Source organism: Bos indicus x Bos taurus, chromosome 1, assembly GCF_003369695.1.
Source record: "Bos indicus x Bos taurus breed Angus x Brahman F1 hybrid chromosome 1, Bos_hybrid_MaternalHap_v2.0, whole genome shotgun sequence".
NCBI classification, from domain to species: Eukaryota; Metazoa; Chordata; class Mammalia; order Artiodactyla; family Bovidae; genus Bos; species Bos indicus x Bos taurus.
Window position 1 is genome coordinate 50,213,054 of NC_040076.1, and position 18,996 is coordinate 50,232,049.

General features: G+C 38.1%; 1 protein-coding gene across 8 annotated transcripts in view; it reads right to left on the reverse strand.

Annotated features, from left to right (window-relative positions):
- The window catches only part of CBLB (Cbl proto-oncogene B), a 225,729-nt gene that overhangs the window by 171,889 nt on the left and 34,844 nt on the right, over positions 1-18,996 (reverse strand). The gene's annotated exons all lie outside the window — the stretch shown is intronic.

Here is an 18,996-nt window from a genome sequence, read left to right on the forward strand (position 1 = left end):
CCAAGGGACTCTCAAGAGTCTTCTCCAACACCACAGTTCAAAAGCATCAATTCTTCAGCGCTCAGCCTTCTTCACAGTCCAACTCTCACATCCATACATGACCACTGGAAAAACCATAGCCTTGACTAGATGGACCTTTGTTGGCAAAGTAATGTCTCTGCTTTTGAATATGCTATCTAGGTTGATCATAACTTTCCTTCCAAGGAGTAAGCATCTTTTAATTTCATGGCTGCAGCCACCATCTGCAGTGATTTTGGAGCCCCAAAAAATAAAGTCTGACACTGTTTCCACTGTTTCCCCATCTATTTCCCATGAAGTGATGACCGGATGCCATGATCTTCATTTTCTGAATGTTGAGCTGAAAAAGCCAACTTTTTCACTCTCCACTTTCACTTTCAAAAACTTTTCAACTACTATCAAAACCAACCTACCAAAACAATTATTTTTAAATGGGTAAAACTCAGCTGGCTCATCAAATTCAAGAAGGAAACAATGGTAGATCATTTTCTATGGAAGGAAGGAGGATGATAAAATGATTAAGAAAAACTCTGGCAAACATTTCACTATATAATAACACATTCTTTCTGAGTGATGCAAACATAAAGCAGGAAGAAGTCAAATTAATGAGATCAAACAAAACAACATGGGTCTCTTCGAGCATATCTCTGCTGGCTTGTTGTGTGGGGAAAAGTATTTTAAAATATTGGTAAAGACAACTGTGAGAACAAAAAAAATCCCACTTCGCAGACAGTATCTTTGATTATTCTGAGTTTTAACTAGATACATGTAGGTTCTTCTTAACCACTTTATTTATAACATAATTTTTATACAGAGTAAAAAACTGAGTAAAATTATAAGAAGGCTTCATTTTTACTCCTCCCAAACATCAGCATTTTGACTATGAAAATATTAGTTCAAATAACAATTGCAAATTTGTCTTTCAAGGTCCATAAGGTTATGTCCCCAAAGGCCAAAAAGAGTACTGCATTTATAGTTTGTCACGGAAATATTAGAAAATAAATAATTTTGTAAAGGAAGACTTCCATCTGAGGCACAAGTAAACAGCTACACATACAGAACCAATTACTAAGGGATAACTGGTAAGCCTATACCAAAAAAAGGGAAAAAAATCAATAACAAGAACTCCAAGTTGGGTATTACTCAACTACTTTTAGAAAACTGGGACTGTTTTGCTTGTTTTCCCCTCTCCTGGGAAATATGCTTTTTTCCTCCTTCTCATCAATGGGAGCATTTCAGTAAACAAAATCTGTCTTACATTCTGCCTGCAAAGCCTATTAGAGTCCCCCGTGAAGCAAGATCCTAGGATAGAAAAAGTTGATTGACAGTATAATGAAACATAAATACTGTTTGCCTTAAAATGAAGTTCAGTGAGGCACTTCTGGATTTGTTTTTTGTTTTTTTAATTCTAATGAAAATGAAAAGAAAGATCATCTTTGGCTTTAAACTCAAAGTCACACCCCAGAATTTGAGAAATTATGGAGCAAGACTCAAAATCAAAAGGATTTTGGACAGGATTACATTATCTCAAAGTTTTATGTGCTATTATAAAAGTGTTATATTTAACTTGATTTAAATGTTGTGACAAATCTAAGTTACTTGTCACGAGAATAAACAGACTGTGATGCTATTAGTAAAATCTTTTAATCAGTGAAGTATCTTCCACCACTGACAACATTTGAGGAGAATAGTATAAATGTGTAAGCGCCCTGGTGGCGCAGCAGTAAAGAATCCACCTGAGAATGCAGAACACCTGGGTTCAATCCCTGAGCCAGAAAGATTCCCTAGAAAAGGAAATGACAACCCACTCCAGTATTCTTGCCTGAAAAATTCTATGGACAGAGGAGCCTGGTGGGCTTCAGTCCATGGGTCACAAAGAGTCAGACATGACTCAGCACACACAGAGACATAATAAGTGCCAAAAAAAAAAATTAACTAAATAGATTCATAGAAGTGTAAAGGGATGTGGCACCAAGGCACTGATTCGTCTGAAATCACTCTTGGGCTCATCCCTTCCTTCCCATTCTCATTGCCACCATCATAAATGTAGGCATCAATTATGTCATATAGCACTAGCAGAGCAGTATCTGAATGTTCTGATTATCAACTTCATCAGATTCCAGTGTACTCTGCACAGTGGTGTCCAATCTTCATAATCACACTTTTGGTTACATCGTTGCTCTTCAATTGTTTCTCACGTCCTAATGTAAATGAGACATATTCTTTAGTTTAAGATTCAAGGACCTCCAAGATTTGGTATCGGCCACCTGCAAAGCCAAATTTCCTACCCTCCCCGCCCCAGAACCACCACAAACCTTGTGTCTGCTGTACTTGTGGCTGACACAGTTCAGTCCCTCCATCTCCCATCCTCTACCCACCAATATCTCATCTGAAATCAAATGCTGATTTGATTTCCTCATGAGATGAAATTTCATCATGAGACGAAATCAAATGGTCTCCACAAAACTCTGCACCATCAAGCGAGCCTGCCACAAGAAATCTCTCCCTCTTCAAGAGTTTATTCTTTGTATTTCTTTAAAATCAATTACCAGCACCCTTCTACACAAAATCATAATGTCTCTTGTATACCTACGTTATTTTCCAGATTGATATCTCCTTTAGATATCAATGAGCTTTAAATCTAGGGAGAATATACCTTATACACTTGTAGACATCCATGCGTTTATTAAATGATTGATAAAAATATCTTTCCTTCCTTTGAGTGTAGTAGTGAAAGGAGAGAGAAATAAAAGCATCCATCTCATTCAAACAATGCCAAGAAAAACCACTGGAATAAAGACTACTGGTAGATTTATATTACAATGGAATATCAATAGATAATTTTTATCCATTCCACTGAAACATACAAAGATTTCATGGTAGTCATTTGACTTCTCTGACAGTCTTGACTTCCACTGTGCTAACCTATATAATTAATAAGAGCAAGCTGACTACCTCCAAGTCACATCAAGTAAACTTGTCAATTTCATCTAAACATGTTTGCCCAATCTTCATATTTAGCACTTAAGCTCTCACTCCTTCAAAATTTAATTTTTCTTTGTTAAATTCTTTTAGTACACCTAGGGTTCCAAGTGCATTAATGAACTCTTACAAAGACTATTCATCATTTCCTATGCTAAAAACAATTTTTTAAAAAAAGCGCTCCAGGAAAAAAATTTAAAACAGGCAGAAAGTATCTTTTAGAAGTAGCTACAGGAGTCAATTGTACATAAACTGAATTCTTCTTTACCTGTCTGTCTAGTACATGGTCTGTTCACCCAATATCCAGCTAAATATTTTTAAGAAACAAAGTCTATATGAATGTTGAATTATCACCTCCTTAATCAATTAAATCAACCATCAGGTTTACTGAGCACCAAAACAGAGACCCAGCACTACTGAAGGGCTTGCTGTGCTGTGCTGTGCTGTGTTGAGTCGCTCAGTCGTGTCCAACTCTGCAACTCCATGGACTGTAGCCCACCAGGCTGTTCTGTCCATGGGGACTCTCCAGGCAAGAATACTGGAGTTGGTTGCCACGCCCTTCTCCAGGAGACCTTCCCAATCCAGGGATGGAATCCAGGTCTCCTTCATTGCAGGCGGATTCTTTATGGTCTGAGCCACCAGGGAAGCCCCACTGAAGGGGATACCAGAAATAAATGATCTTCTCCAAAGAAATCCAACTTCCAATTGAAGTGACAGGTCTACCACAACCACAGCAATGTAAAATAAAGTGTACTTTGGCATACATCAGTATCCAGCTTTTAAGAGCTAAAATTCTTTCAGGAAAATAAGAAATCAGAAAGGTCTAAGGATTCATGGAAGAACTGGAACAGGAAATGGGTCGGTATGATGAAGAAATCCCAGATGGGTGGGAGGGGAAATCATGACCAAAGGCAAAGAGACAAGAATGAGCATGACATGTTTCTAAGAAAATGAACAAATAAAAAAGAGATGGTGACAAGTCTGAAGTAGTGAGAAATGAGACTGGATAGGTAAACCAGCTTACAAAGAAGATGTTTAATCGTGTGCAACAAAGGCAAATGCCTCCAATGGGGATTGGAGTGTTAAAAAAAGACTCCCCTAGCTTTAGCACAATGGAGGAACCAGATACTAAAGGCCAGCCATCGACAGTGATCTAACCACGAGTGAGGGAAGGCTGAAATTACTCATTTGCAAGAACAGGGAACAAGAAGCAGCAGCAAAGATTATTTTTAAAATAGGATTCAACAGAAATCAGGACTACATGAATAGGATAAATAAATAAAAAGGACTAGTAGTCATAGATGACATGAAGCTTGATGACACTAACAGAAGCAAGGACCAGGAAGCATGAGGAGGAGTTCAGGCCCATTAATCTGAGTCAGTGTTATGACTTCCAAGCATATGTATTTATAGGCAATATGGAACAAGCACTTAGTTTGAACAGAAAGGATTAGAGACAAGAAAACCATAAATATGACAAAAAGATAGTTGAGAATTAAATGAAATCACCAAGAAAAACGTAGATTTGAGTTGAAGACTGAGCCTTGGGGAATACCAGCATTTAGGAATTCCAAAAAAGGCATGCCAATGGAATAGTTTAGAGGTAAGAAAGGAATCAAGACAGATAAACATTACTAAAAACCAGTCTTGAATATTTCACAAAGCAGTAAGTGGTGCAGCAGAGGCCAAGCCACTGAGGTGAACCATGAGGTCAAAGGAAACCTTACAGCAAGTTCTGGAAACTGGAATATAACAAGCCCCAATCCAAGAAATAACAGAAGGCATTGTTCAGGAGAATTTGAGGAGTTGTGTGCACCACTAGTTCAGCAATAAAGGTAGGCAGAAAAGTGACTGATGCAAGTTTTCAGCTTGATGTGAGAAAAAAGCTGTTTTTTTAATAAGCATTTTGGATGTCTAAAGTATTACATAGAAAGATATATAGATATTTACAGAAAGCAAGGAACACAGCCAATAAAAATCTGATTTGCCTTATTATGTGTTATGTCTATCAATTTATCATTTTAAATCATTATGCTGAAACTTGTTTCCAGGAATAAAAATACATTTATGAAAATAAACAACTATTGTTTTAAAAGGCTGAATTAAATTATAGCTTTTTAAAATAGCCCGGTTTCCAGAAATCCATGTGTTTTCATTTAAATATGTCACAATACCACTAACTCCGTCAACTTAATGAAAACTTATCCTGAAAAAATTTCAGACAAAATTACTACAAAAAATGGAAACTAATAAATTAGTAATAATAAAAATGTATTTACAGGTATTATCTTGTAAAATCAGACACCACACTTAAACACAAAAACACTTAAAGCCATAATAATTCAATACAGTAAATAAGCCATTAATTTTAAGATTGACCGTCATCAACAAACAACTTATTAGGATTATATTCCCATACTGACAAAAGTATGGCTGAGACATAAAATCTCCAGGTATTGATTTACACTGTAGTTAAGGAAACTGGAAAGACATTGAAAAGGTAATGGAATGGGTTCTCTATTGAAAGTAAGAAAGCAATTTAAAAATAAAGCACAATGACTACACAGTTTTTGTACATCATACAAATGTGGAGAAATAGACTTTTTCTTAATTAAGGCAATAATAAATTCAACTGTGCATCAGCACTGAATTTAATGCAAATACTGTTTAATTCTAAACACAACAGAAATTATGAATTATTTAATAATTACAAAAAGCTCAGAGAAGTTTAGAAAAGTGGTTAATTGTGAGAAACGATCATAAACAATAAAATATACAGTTATTTTAAGCTACTCTCTCACTTTAAGATCTTAAGTATTAACAGTTCGTGGAGTACGTGTGTGTGCATGCTTAGTCACTCAGCTGTGTCTGACTCTTTCCAACTGCAAGAACTACAGCTCACCACGCTCCTCTGTCCATAGGATTCTCAGGCAAGAATACTGGAGTGGGTTGCCATTTCCTCCTCGAGGGAATCTTCCCACTCCAGGGATCAAACCCACATCTCCTGCACCTCCTGCACTGACAGGTGGATTTTTTACCACTGAGCCAGCTGGGAAGCCTTTGTTCATGAAGTATAGGGTAGGACATAGAAAAATTAAAGACCAGAGAGTTAAATTTAGAAAATGAGAATCTCTTGGTGCTACTAACTTTTAAAAAAATCCTCAGAAAAACCTGTTATGTTCAAGAGCAAAAGAAAAATGAAAAAGTTTGTTTCAACTTAACTCTCTCTGACTTAACTTTACAACTGCACCTGTCAATCTGCGAAACAGAAATCCTTCTACTTGTTGTTGTTGCTATTTAGTCGCTAAGTTGCGTCTGACTCTGTGACCCCTTGGGCTGCAGCATGCCAGTCTTCCCCATCCCTCACTATCTCCCGGAGTTTGGCCAAGTTTCATGTCCATTGAATCAGTGATGCTATCCAACCATCTCAACCTCTGTCAGCCTTCTACTTACATGTAGCCAATATGCTTCCAACATACTAGGTAAAATGTTAAATATAACTTAACTACATCTAGACTCATACATCAGCTATATGTAGTCAATCATTGTGGAAACCACTTGAAAAGTATAAACATAAATATTTAAAGTGGAGGCATGAAGTTTCACAAAAAATCAAATGAACAGACTCAAAAACACATAAGGTGGAAGTAGCTAATACTAGCTTCTACACGCCTGAGGGGTTTTACAACTCAGCTTTAGGCCAGAAGTAATCAATAGTATGGTTTTGCTGTTGCTGCATTTCTTGTGTCTTTGTTTCCTTGCTCCTGAAAAGTTTCAGTTTTCATTTCTAGAAATACAGTACCATCCCAACTTGTCATTAAATCACTCCACTGCAAAATTCTTTAAATGGATACCATGTTTCCTTTCAGTTTTACTCACCCTACATATGGAATATCACATAAATCCAAAATTCTGTTGATACACTATTTTCCTATTATTATATAGAAAAAATATTTCTAAGATGAAAATGTTATCTTTATATATGAAATCCAGAGATGCAAGCTCTTAGAGTTAGAAAGAAGCAGCCAGCAGAAAAAGTTTAAAGTAGTACAAGCAAGATTGGGGAGGGAGTGAGGGAAATGACATATAATTTGATTCTAAGAAAAAAAAATGTCATATATAAACGCATGGCTAAGATATCAAGTTCATCCCATCAGTAAGCAGTTCTCTCCCAACTATCCCACTCACCCCCTTCTTTGTTCTTGCAATGACACAGGAAAATAACCTGTTTGTTCTTATAGAGAGAACATCAACTCATTTGTTCTAAACCCAATATCAAAACTAAGTTACATGAATCTCACACATACACAAAAAGGTGAAACCTCAAGAATTACAGAAAGAAATTCATTAGGATGATTTTAAAGAATCTTTTATTGTAAAAATCAAGAAAATACATACAGAAAAGCCAGACTTTGTCCCACCAAGAAAATCAACAGAACTGATAAGATGAGCATTTAGATGGCTTAAAAAGTCCTAGAAAGTTTGTTTTCCAACTTTGCTACTCCCCATTCCATTTTGTTCTCTACTGGGCGAAGAGAAATTTTACTTTCAAACCCAATAATCCAACAATTTTAATGGAAGTTCATAAAATCCAGGTTAAATTTTACCAGGTCCTTAAAGGTAGGACATGAAGTGATTGCCAACATTTAATTGTTCTATAAATGCCAAATAAGAATTAAATATTCCATCATTTCTATTTTCTTATGGAGAAGGAAATGGCAACCCACTCCAGTTGCCTAGAGAATCCCGTGGACAGAGGAGCCTGGTGGGCTGCTGTATATGGGGTTGCACAGAGTCGGACACGACTGAAGCAACTTAGCAGCAGCAGCAGCTATTTTCTTAATTTTATGGGATTCAGAAAAGTGATCTGGGTAGTCATTCTGCTGTCCCTTAGATACGAACACAAAATAATTTCAGTGCTTGGTTAACATTCTTCAAAATCCTAGTCCCTTAAAGATACTATTCAAATACTTATCTGCCTAAGAGATCCATCAATATTTCAGAGCCAAACAGTTTCAAAGGTTTACACATTCACCCTCCTAAAGGTCAAATACCAGAGAAAATGACTAACCAGTAAGCCATTTCTAGTTCTACCAATAGGCAGTATCCTATCACAAAAAAAAAGTCTACAGACCGGATGCTGAAATTTCACAGTGAATACAGATTCATATAAATGTTACTGCAAAGAAAAAAAGAAAAGAAAATTTCTGCAAGGCAGGTAAAAAAAGAAACTGATTTACAATGCTGAGTCGCACTTCAGCATGCAAGTGCCCAGCATGTATTTGTACTCTTACCTGAACATGCAAGAAGGTGCTGCAATCATCCGACCAATGACCCAGCTTTCTCCAAAGTCCCACGAATTAAAATGTGCATTTAAAATACACACACACACAGAATTTGCCCTAACTTCCCTTCTTTTATTCCTCAACTAATTTTTCAGTATTTCAATATTTCTCTGTATCTTTACTCAACTTCTTCTTCTCTACTAAGAAACAGAGCCTCTCACTTCCAAGGTCATGACTCCATCCCATTTTACCTCTTCTCATGGTCAAATATAAACAAGCATAGATGTGAACCAGTCTGTATATATTCCTGTTCACATCATGTTATCATACTAAACACGCTGTTGCCCCTTGCTTTGTGTTCTTTTTATTTCTGTAAAACCTTTAAAAATCGTTCTACACTAGCAAATAGAGATACAACTCTATTTTTACAAATGTATCAATAAATTTTCACTGTATTGACAGATAATTTCTTTAACGAATTCGCTGTGATTTGCTAAATTACAAGTTTAATTTATAATTATCTTATTCACATGTATTTATCTATGAATACAGTGGGGGGGGGGCGCTTGCACACATACACACATGAAGTCACATGCATTTAACCTATTTAACAACAAATTACACTTCTGAATGGGATAATGTTAAACAGTATCTCTAAACACAAGAGGCACAGGAAAACTGCTCAAGAAAAGGTGATGAATATGAAATAAACAAAATGCCTTGACAGTTCTCAGGCATGATAATTCTTTAACAACTCCAATAGCTCAGGTCCTGTGCTCAGGATGAGCATGCAAAGATGCTAAGTCCTTCCATGGCTGGTCAATTTTGGAATGATCTGGGGCTCTCAATTTGGGGTACCATGAATGGGATCTCATCCTCTTGAGAGTGAACCCAAATAATGCTCTCACTCTGTCACATCTGATAGACACAATCAGAACCCAGGGAAACAAGTTAAATCTAAAATTGAGTGAACAGACCTTTTCAGAGGATCAAAAAACAGACCTCCCATGTGATAGAAGTATAAATTTTCTTCAGAGTCTCCTCCACTATTCTTAGTACCCTAACAATTCTATCCATTTTGTTTTGCCATTTCATCTTGTGATTTCTTTAAAAAGCAACGTGTGTTTAATCAGCCTATAATATTACTCATATATCATCTCCCTGTGGCACTGTCTGCAGACCTGACTAATGGTGGGTAGGTACATCAGCATTTTCCGATTTATAACTTCACTGCTCCTTAAATCAAGGACAACAGAGTTGCTTCCCCAGACTGGAGCAGAGAAAGGGCTGCAGCCTTATTCCTTCATCACAGCCCCTGTCCTACTGACATGCTCTGTTTGTGCTGCTCGTGTTCCTGTTTATGCCTCAGAAATATGTACTTGTTTATAGAACCCGTTCAATGCCCTATTCATCTCCAGAAACTAAGTGTGTTGAAATTAAAAGGCTGTGCTTGAATTTGATAAGTGAAATGACAGAGGATGGAAGGCCTAAACAGTTTTATCTTAGGCCCTTATAAAAGGCCCTAAAATTCAAACATTTCCCCTGACATTCTTCCTGCTTCTACTGAAAACAGACAGCAAGTTTGAACTTCACTGAAACAGCTGCTTCTGGCTATGATCAGTGTCACTGACAAAACCACACAGCACAGAGGGCTCCCTGGCCTGACCTCTTCTCTGCTTCCCTCGGAGACCTTCTGCTCACACCACTAAGGGTAAAGTAGGGGAAGGACGGTCTCCCCTCTAGACAGAACCCCTAGGATATGCACTGCTCTTGGTACCCCAGGCCCCTGTCTGGGCCAAAGCAGTTCAAAACAGACATCTCAGATCCACAGACTACATTTGCTGCTGCTACTGCTACTCAGTCGCTTCAGTCGTGTCCGACTCTGTGCCACCCCAGAGACGGCAGCCCACCAGGCTCCCCCATCTCTGGGATTCTCCAGGCAAGAACACTGGAGTGGGTTGCCATTTATGTTATACCAATATCTTGAGTTCAAAGTAACCAGTTTAAGGAACACACGGAAGGTTTCAGGTTACGTGATTATATAGCTTCTATCCTACTTCTAAATCAGTCAGTCTATCTCAAACCTTCAGCCATCGGCACACTTTGAAATTGGGCTATGATTGCCTTTCCGACTGGGTTACTCTTTGACTGCCCACCGTGGGCTGAGTCCTGACCTTTGAAAGGAGGATGCTTTTCTGTCTTGGTCACAATTACCCTCTGTGTTTCAAGTTGCAACTGATCTTCTCTAGTGCTGAGCTCTAATTTGCCAAGGTCTCCTAAACTCTGAGCCTGGAAATTCTCCCCGGCTCAGGGCAGAAAGCACCCTGCAGGGTACCTGTGAGCTTCCAGGATTATCATTTCTCTATTACCCACCTTCCTCAATGCCTCCCCCTCCCCAGCTCTGGCCCTACTACTAATTCTAAATAGCTGACTCTCCATCTCCCTGCTAAATAGCTGACTCTCCATCTCCCTGCCACGCTTCACTTTCTTCTTAAAAAAAACAAAAAAAAACAGTAAGCTTCTTTCTCCCCATTTCTTCCTATATGGTCTCTGTTCCTACTTTACCCTTTGAACTCAGAGGTTCCCTGAAACTCCCCCTCTTTCATGATTCTTCTCCCTATCATCAGTCTTCAGAGAAGCAGGTAGTTAACTGGGAATCTTCAAACCTAAGCCTAGTAGTGTTTTCTTCCTGTATTCTTCATACTCCACATTTATGGGTTCTCAAATCCCCGGGAATATCTTCTAAGACCCTAGTCACTCTTCAGGGATGAATGTGAGATAGCCACATCTTCTTTCTTTAAAAGCCAAGTTTATGTTTCAGGGGCCTTGCAAAGGGTACAATTTGTGGAGACTGTAACCACAGCCTAGAAATCAAATGTCAAACACCTCCCCTGTTTATATGTGTACAATGGACAATCGGCTGGTGTTCTTCTGTCTAAGCAAGGCTGCTATAGTCAACAAACATGTACCAAGAACCTAAACCATACTGTACAGCAGAGACTGGCACGACATTGTAAATCAACTATACTTATCGGTCAATCAATCAACAGAACCTAAACCAAATGCCATGCATTTCCGTCACCTTAAGAGGGCTGAAGAGCACAAACACAGCACTGGCTCAGGGCAACTGTGATGTAGACTCAGGCTGTCTTGAGTGAATTCCACCCTCTGCTCTCTGGGCCCCTTTCTTCTTTGTACCCTTCCCTAGTGCCCGCCAGCTAGCCCATTCTTACAACTGGCTTAACAACTGAAAAGAGGATTTTTATACAAGTTGGGGACATCCAGGTGGTGGAAACGGAGGAGAAGCTGACAGCTCAGCCTGATACAGGAACCACGATGGGGTGGCAGAGGCAGTGAGAACAGGATCAGCCTCCAGCCTTCTTCCCCTTCACACCAGCCCTGAGAGGGAGGTTTCACTCATCTACCTTCTCCCTCTCGGCCTCACAGGAAGAGGACCTGTGCACACACCTTGGGAAAGTGTTAGGAAATGACAGAGCCACGCCAACAATCCTAGAGTGTAACCACGTAGCCTCTTATCCTAGAGATTACTCTTTTTCTTGAACATATCACCAAGTGAGATTCTAACATGCTGTATAGATTGATTTTGTGGTCTGTCTCTCCCAGTAGAATGTCTACTCCACGAGGACAGAAGGCACAGTTTGGTTACCAGTGAATCTTCAAGCCTGGGGAAAACTGGCACCCTGAGTGTCCTTTACCAGATAAGAGTGGAATGAAGGGACTGAGTCAGTCATGGCTATCTCTTCTTTTCAAAGTTTTGCAGCTAATGGCTTATCAGACACTGTGATGAGACTCAAACTCATGGTTGGAAAATAGTTTCCTTAAACCAATCTTCCCCTCCAAGGTCCCATTCTCCTCATCAACTTGAGCCCTGAGATGGGGAAGAAAGGAAGGGCTGGGATGGAAAGGAGACGGAGAGGAAAAGGGTGAAAGGGAGAAGGAAAAGGAGAACAGAAAAAAAAAAAAACATTCAAAGCAAAATGCAGATACTGTTCAGGTTTTCCGATATTTTCTATCTACTCTCTAATCCATATGGAAGAGGAATCAGGCTCAACAATTCATAACTAGTCTGTGTAACTACAACAGGGTCAGGACAGCGTAGGTGTTCAACAAATCATATTAAGGAACCAATTAATAAATGAATGAATTCATAAAAGTTTGAGGGTAAAATAAACTAACAACTGAGCTGCCATGCAGCTCTTTTCTCAGTTTTCATATTAAAAACAACTCCTTATTAAAAGGTACAAAGTGTTTGCCATTAGTTGAAATTCTTATCTTTTCTCACTGACCTATCCTGACGAAAATGTGTGAAAACAATAGTATAAGAAAGTACGGCATCACCATCCTAGGCTGATGTTAAGCATTCACTCTGCAGTGTAATAAACAATGTACGACATCATCAAGGGAACCCCAGTCTTTTCATTCATATTTCATTTCAAATATGAATGGCACCTTTGAAAGTATTTTGATAACATATAAATTCAGAGATTAGACATCAATTTAATAAGATTGATGTTCTTGAGGAGACTGCTATGACTTAGCACCTAAACAACAAATCCAAATGGTTTGGAAACTTAAAGTCAAGCACCTTAGGCATTTCAATGGCTCCAGCATGACCAGTCCCTAGTTTTATTTATGGAGACACAAGTTCATCGTACAATTCAATTAGTGCAACAAGACAGTAGGTACGTCAGAAGAAACCCATTATCCCCTTGACTACAGAAATAAACTCACATTTACTATATACATAAAACGTTCTCTATTAAGTCAGCCATAAAGAAGAAAACTATGTGGTACAAAATGTAACAGTACAGTAGAAAACATGATCTATATTTTTAAAAGATAAAATATGAAACAGATATGCTAACCTGGAAATATCATACAACAAACCTCCTACTCTGTTCTCTAGTCTTTATTACTATCACACAAACTGTTGGTTTTGGGGGAAACCTTTCACATGAATTTTAAATGGTGCTACTTCACTGCTGAAGAACATACAAATCTATACTCCTTAACTCTGTATTATTCTGTCCCCAACTTCATTCACCTTTTCTTCATATATCATTCTCTTAACTAATATTAAAGATAAAAGCAGCTCACATGAATAACAACTAATGGCCTTGAACTATATTAGGCAGTTAACCAAAATTTTTCTATATACTATACTTTCAACCACTCCACAAGATGGTATTATAATATCCTTCTTACAAGTAAGAATTTTGAGATGCAGAGAAGCTAGGTAAATTACTATTCTTTGAGAGCCCTTTGTATTTATTTTTAATTGGATAATTGCTTTATAGTACTATAAAGCTGGTTTCTACCCAACATCAACATGAATCAGCCATATTATTAATACCAACACACCATAAATAACTTGGAGAACTGGAGTTTGAACTCAGATCTGTCTAGCTAATGACTAGTGTGATCCAAAATGGGTATGGAAATGAAAGAAGCCCGAAGACGCTCAAAAGACCAGAGAGCGGAACAGGAATAATGGAGAATATCATTAAAAGTGAAGAGAAGATTTTATGGGTACAAGGAAATAAGAGAGGCAGGACTATGGGTGAGTTTGCAGAATGAGATTTTGGAATTAAAGATTCCTGAGGGTAGCAGGACTTGGCAGGGATACACACAGCTGAGCAGAATAACGATAAGAGTTCCTGATAGTGAAGTCAACAAGCTGAGAATAACAGTTGCATCTGAAATGTCAAAAAGACTGTACGGCAAAGTCCCATTTAAACACTAGAATACAGTATGAAGACTAATATTGACATCTCCAAGGATGTGACTGCAACGGGAGTCAGAAGACTCTGGAAGCCTAGACAGGAAACCTTTCTGAACATGAAGAGAAGAGTTTTGGTCTATAAGCTGCTCCAGCAAAATGAGAGGTTTTCAATATTGCTCAAGGATCAGGATATAGACCACAGTGCTTGAAAGTTTGTACAGGTTGATGTGGAACGAAATGTTCCTTCTTTTCCGTTCCTATATACACTGAATTTCAAAATGTGAATGAATCACAGGCAAGGAAGATTACATGTGGCCATCCCCTAGTTTTCTTTAAAATGAAAGATGCCTGGTATCTGCATGCAATTATATATATGCATACAGAATGCGATGGAATTTGGCAAAGCCATAAATATAAGAGATGAGAAAGGACATCAACAGGAAGATTTGGGTTGTTCTTATAACACTGTCCTCCTTCAAACCTTCCCCACCTAGGGCTTCACACATAATTCATGATTACTTTGCAAGGACAAAGTACTTTAATATTATAATGAAACATAACTAAATTACTTGAGACTGAACCAGATCATTCAATGAAGCTCCACCCATCTCCCCTGCAAAGATGTAAGTTGCCTTTTGGACTGAAAATGACAAACTAAACAATGCTTTCTGAAAATTTCACACTCATCATTTTGAAACATTTTTTTTTTCCTCGTACTCATCTCCCACACAGACGGTGGTTCCTATAACATTCATAATTTCTTGTAAGTGGTATTATTTAGTCTAAAAGGTTGCAAAGCAGAGGGCATTTTTCCATCCATTATAATAGAAGCCCGCCAACTCCCCAGGCAAGTAGCTGAATTTCACCAGTGTGTATGTGTTCAGGATCAGTGCCAGGCACCTGGTCTCTAGTAAGGTCCTGGAGCTCTGGTGAACCGGGCAGGCAGAGCATGCACCAAAAGCTTCCCCAGACACGGGTCAAACAGAGAAGTAGAAGAGAAAGACCTGGGAACAAAAATAAAGGAAGGAAGGTATAGGAGAGCAGATACAAAGACAAAACACAGGAAATCTGGATCATCAGCAGACAATATCCTGTGAAACCCTCAATGTGTCATAAAACCCAACAACTCGGGATGGTCATAAATCCGTTTAACGTAAAGTCAATGTGCATTATAAATCACAACAATATAATATTAAAGAGTCTCATTAGCATGAATCCTATGCTTAGTTTTTAGCTAAGCAAGGCACAGTTAATAAAGCTCTACTTCATATGGCCATGACTTCACTTATTACTACTATACAAATTTGAAACAATCTCAAAAGAATGTGGCAGAAACGATGATTACTCTCAGCAGAGTGGTGATTTTTGGCATCTAGTTTTGGCTGGGTGTGACAGAGACAGAGAATAGCAGCAGCTTCCACTGGTGTTTCTGTCCCTCTCACCTAAAAGTCTACAGCAGTTCTTGTCTGCGAGAGAGCTCGCAGTCATTGACTGGGGCTCCTTCTTTCTTGGAGCTGGGTCATTCCTATGCCATAGCTCCCCTCCATGTGGCCCAAGGTGACTCAACCCACTGTAGCTAGCAGCGAGCCGGGAAAAGAGGGAGAGGAGGGCATGTGGACTCCCTTTAAGGACATGATCTAGAAGCCTCACTTCTGTTCACATCCAGTTAGTCAGAACTTACTCACAAGGAACTATCAGGTCCACACGAGCCCAGGAAATACTGTTTACTATGGGTGGATGAAAATGGAGGAATGCATTATGAAAGAAAGTAGCAAAATGAGTTTTCTGAATAATTAGCAGCTGTCTTTAATAGAGATGGCAATGGAAATTCCAAAATGATTTTTATTAGACATTAAATGACGTTTCACTGAGTGAAATAAGCCAAACTAGATTGTCTTTCCTTACATGAAAAAAAAAAAAAAATTAACAGTGATGCCAAACTACATTAAAAGCAGGATTATATGAAATACTAAACACTTTTATCACCACCAAAATGAGTATTTTCTCATTTTAGTCTCAAGGGGTTTTTTTAAGCATAGAATAGAAAATAAACAACTACGCATCAATAAATTTAAGTAACATTACTCTTGATCCTGAGGCAAAGTATTCTTTACCTTTCTTTCAGTGATAAATTTAGAAGCAAAAGATGATTATATATAAAACAAATTGAAGTTTCTTAAATCAACTTTACCATCTAAACACAACATACTTGATTTTAAAAATAAGCAGCAGGTCTAAGGTATCTCAGCCCTGAGTCCAGAAAAGGTCAAAGGAAGTTTTACACCACTTTCTCCAGGCACATTTCAACATCTCACCTACATCGGCAGTAATGAGGTCGTTCACAAAGGTGAGAAAACATTTTAACCACAATGGAACAGAAGCTTCTAGGGAACTTCTATGCCAAATTTCTAGACCAGAAAATTTAACATGAACAACTTGCTCCAATCCTTTTTATGTTACTGCCTTCCTGCAAACAAAGAACAATTTAAGGGTTCAATTTTTTTCTCCTATCTTCTTATACAGTAACTGCTAAAGAGACATTGCAATATCCTCTAATGATAAAATTTTTAAATATTATTTTTATAAGGCTCATGAAATATGCCTACTTCAGGAAACAGAAGTAACCTTTTCAATCTGGTTTTGTGCTTATGACAAACACTTCAACATCAAACACTCAGGTGAAATAAGTATAATGAATACTGTTTTTCTATACAGTTGTTTTTTTCACAGTGAAGGCGGAAGATTAACTCCTACACACAAAAACTGTAGCTATCTTCATGATATGGAAGATCTTCTAAAATCAAAATTCTCTCTTTATTCTCAGTTTCTATGGGAAGACCCATTATCAGTAGTAATTAGTAATTCCTAAGCCTGTGTCATTTCACAATTCTCCCAACTATCTTTAGGGGGAACCTAAATTCTAAAATGAAAATTCTTTCAAAGTTAGCTAGCATTTACTTTCACTTAAAATTTCCTGGACTCCCCTGATGGCACAGTGGATAAGAATACACCTGCCAGTGCAGGAGACACAGGTTCGATCCCTGGTCCTGGAAGATCTCACATGCCGCAGAGCAACTAAGCCCATGAGTGCAATTACTGAAGCCCTGTGAGCCCAGAACCCATGCTGTGCAATGAGAGAGGCCACCACAGTGAGAAACTCATGAACCACAAGAGTAGCCCCTACTCTCCGCAACTAGGGAAAAAACCGTGTGCAGCAACAAGGACCCACCCAGGGCAGCCAAAAATTAAATAAAATTTTAAAAAAAATAATAATGTAAAATAAAATTTCCTATCAATCTAGCATAGTACACAAATATTTTTACGATACACTATTACTATTTTGGAAACATTTCTTCACACTTATTGATTATCCCTGTCAAAGAGAAATTCCTGCATTGAAAAACATTACAAGGAGTTGCAAATTTATTTATCACTGCTGGAAATTTAACTCAATACAGTCCTAATAACAGCATTTGAAATAGTATCTGCACATACTGACAGTTTTAACTTAAAGGGATATATCTCATTTCACATTTAGTTAGCACACCTATAGACTCAAGGACCCTAACAACCAAATGTGGTTGACCTGCCTCCACTTTCACTGGAACCTTTACTGAGGAATTCTTCTGCTTTAGATGTTAAGAAACAAATAAGAGAGCAACAATGTACACTTATAATCTGTACTTTCTCCTCCTCCCCCATAACGTACTGCTGTCAACATCAAAACAACTGGTTAGACTGTGTGGTATAATCAGTGCATAAATCCTCAAGAATCATGATAGGAAAAGCCTTCCAATAAAGCCACTGAATGGGTATCCAAAACTGCCTAATAAGGTTGGCCCTTGTTTACATGACAGACATTAGATCCTCATACTTCATTTCCTAGAGGAAGCAACATTCCCTATTCAAGAATTTTCCTCTGTATGTAATATTACACTTCCCTTGAATCAGCAACACAATCTGAAAGTTTTTCTGTATTGGTAACCTTGATACAGTATCAAACGTATAAAACATCATAGAATAATAAGACAGATCAATCAGATTATGTTGTGAGAGGACACAGATAAGAACTACATTTTTTTTCTTTTAAAGAACCATTTCTGTCTATGAAAGTTTATTTCAAAACAAACAAACAATCCTGCAGGCTAAGAATAAATTTTAAAGTTGAAGTTATAAGGCAGAAAAATATCTGGCTCTATCATTTCCAAGACAAAACTGTTTTAGACTAAGATACACATCTGCATATAATCAAATGCTTATCTCATGTGGAGCCTAATGGAAAGTGTAAGTGTCTAGTGTAAACTGAGTTAGGCCACAATGAAGAAAACTCACCAAACTTAAAGGGCATCTTCTGTTCTCAAAATCTGAGTCTATTCTTTCAGATGCTCACTGAATCCCCTGCGTGCACAGGGCACATGATCTAGTACAAAGCGATGAGTGAAGCACCAAACGTACTAATCAGTAACACCAAACTTCAAAATGAACAGCTAACAATGAATACCCAAAATGCAAAACTTAAGTTATTTAAATGTGAAACTGTATGATACACTATTAATTTCCTTTTCTTCTTGATATATACTCTCCCCTCTACCCTACATCAGAAACATAACCATTCTCATAGCTTGGTTAGAGAAAGAGAAAAGTATAAAAAGACAACCAAAATCCCCAGAAGCCCACCCTGCTGAGATACCTAACACCTCAGAACCCCAACACAGTATGGTTTCACACACTCCCGAGCTAGCTGTGACCTCCCATACTCCTTTACGACATCTTCCATGACACAATCGCAGCCTGTATCTAGCTGCTACTCCTACATAACTCTTCACCCAACTCTTCCCTGACCGGCAGGTGAGCTCAGCTACTCTCCTGTGAGTTCTGAGGACCCTAAGTGTCCCTCAAATATTAACAGTTTCGTACATCGAAGAACCAAGACTGAACTCTGCTTCTACACTACCAACTACAATGCTT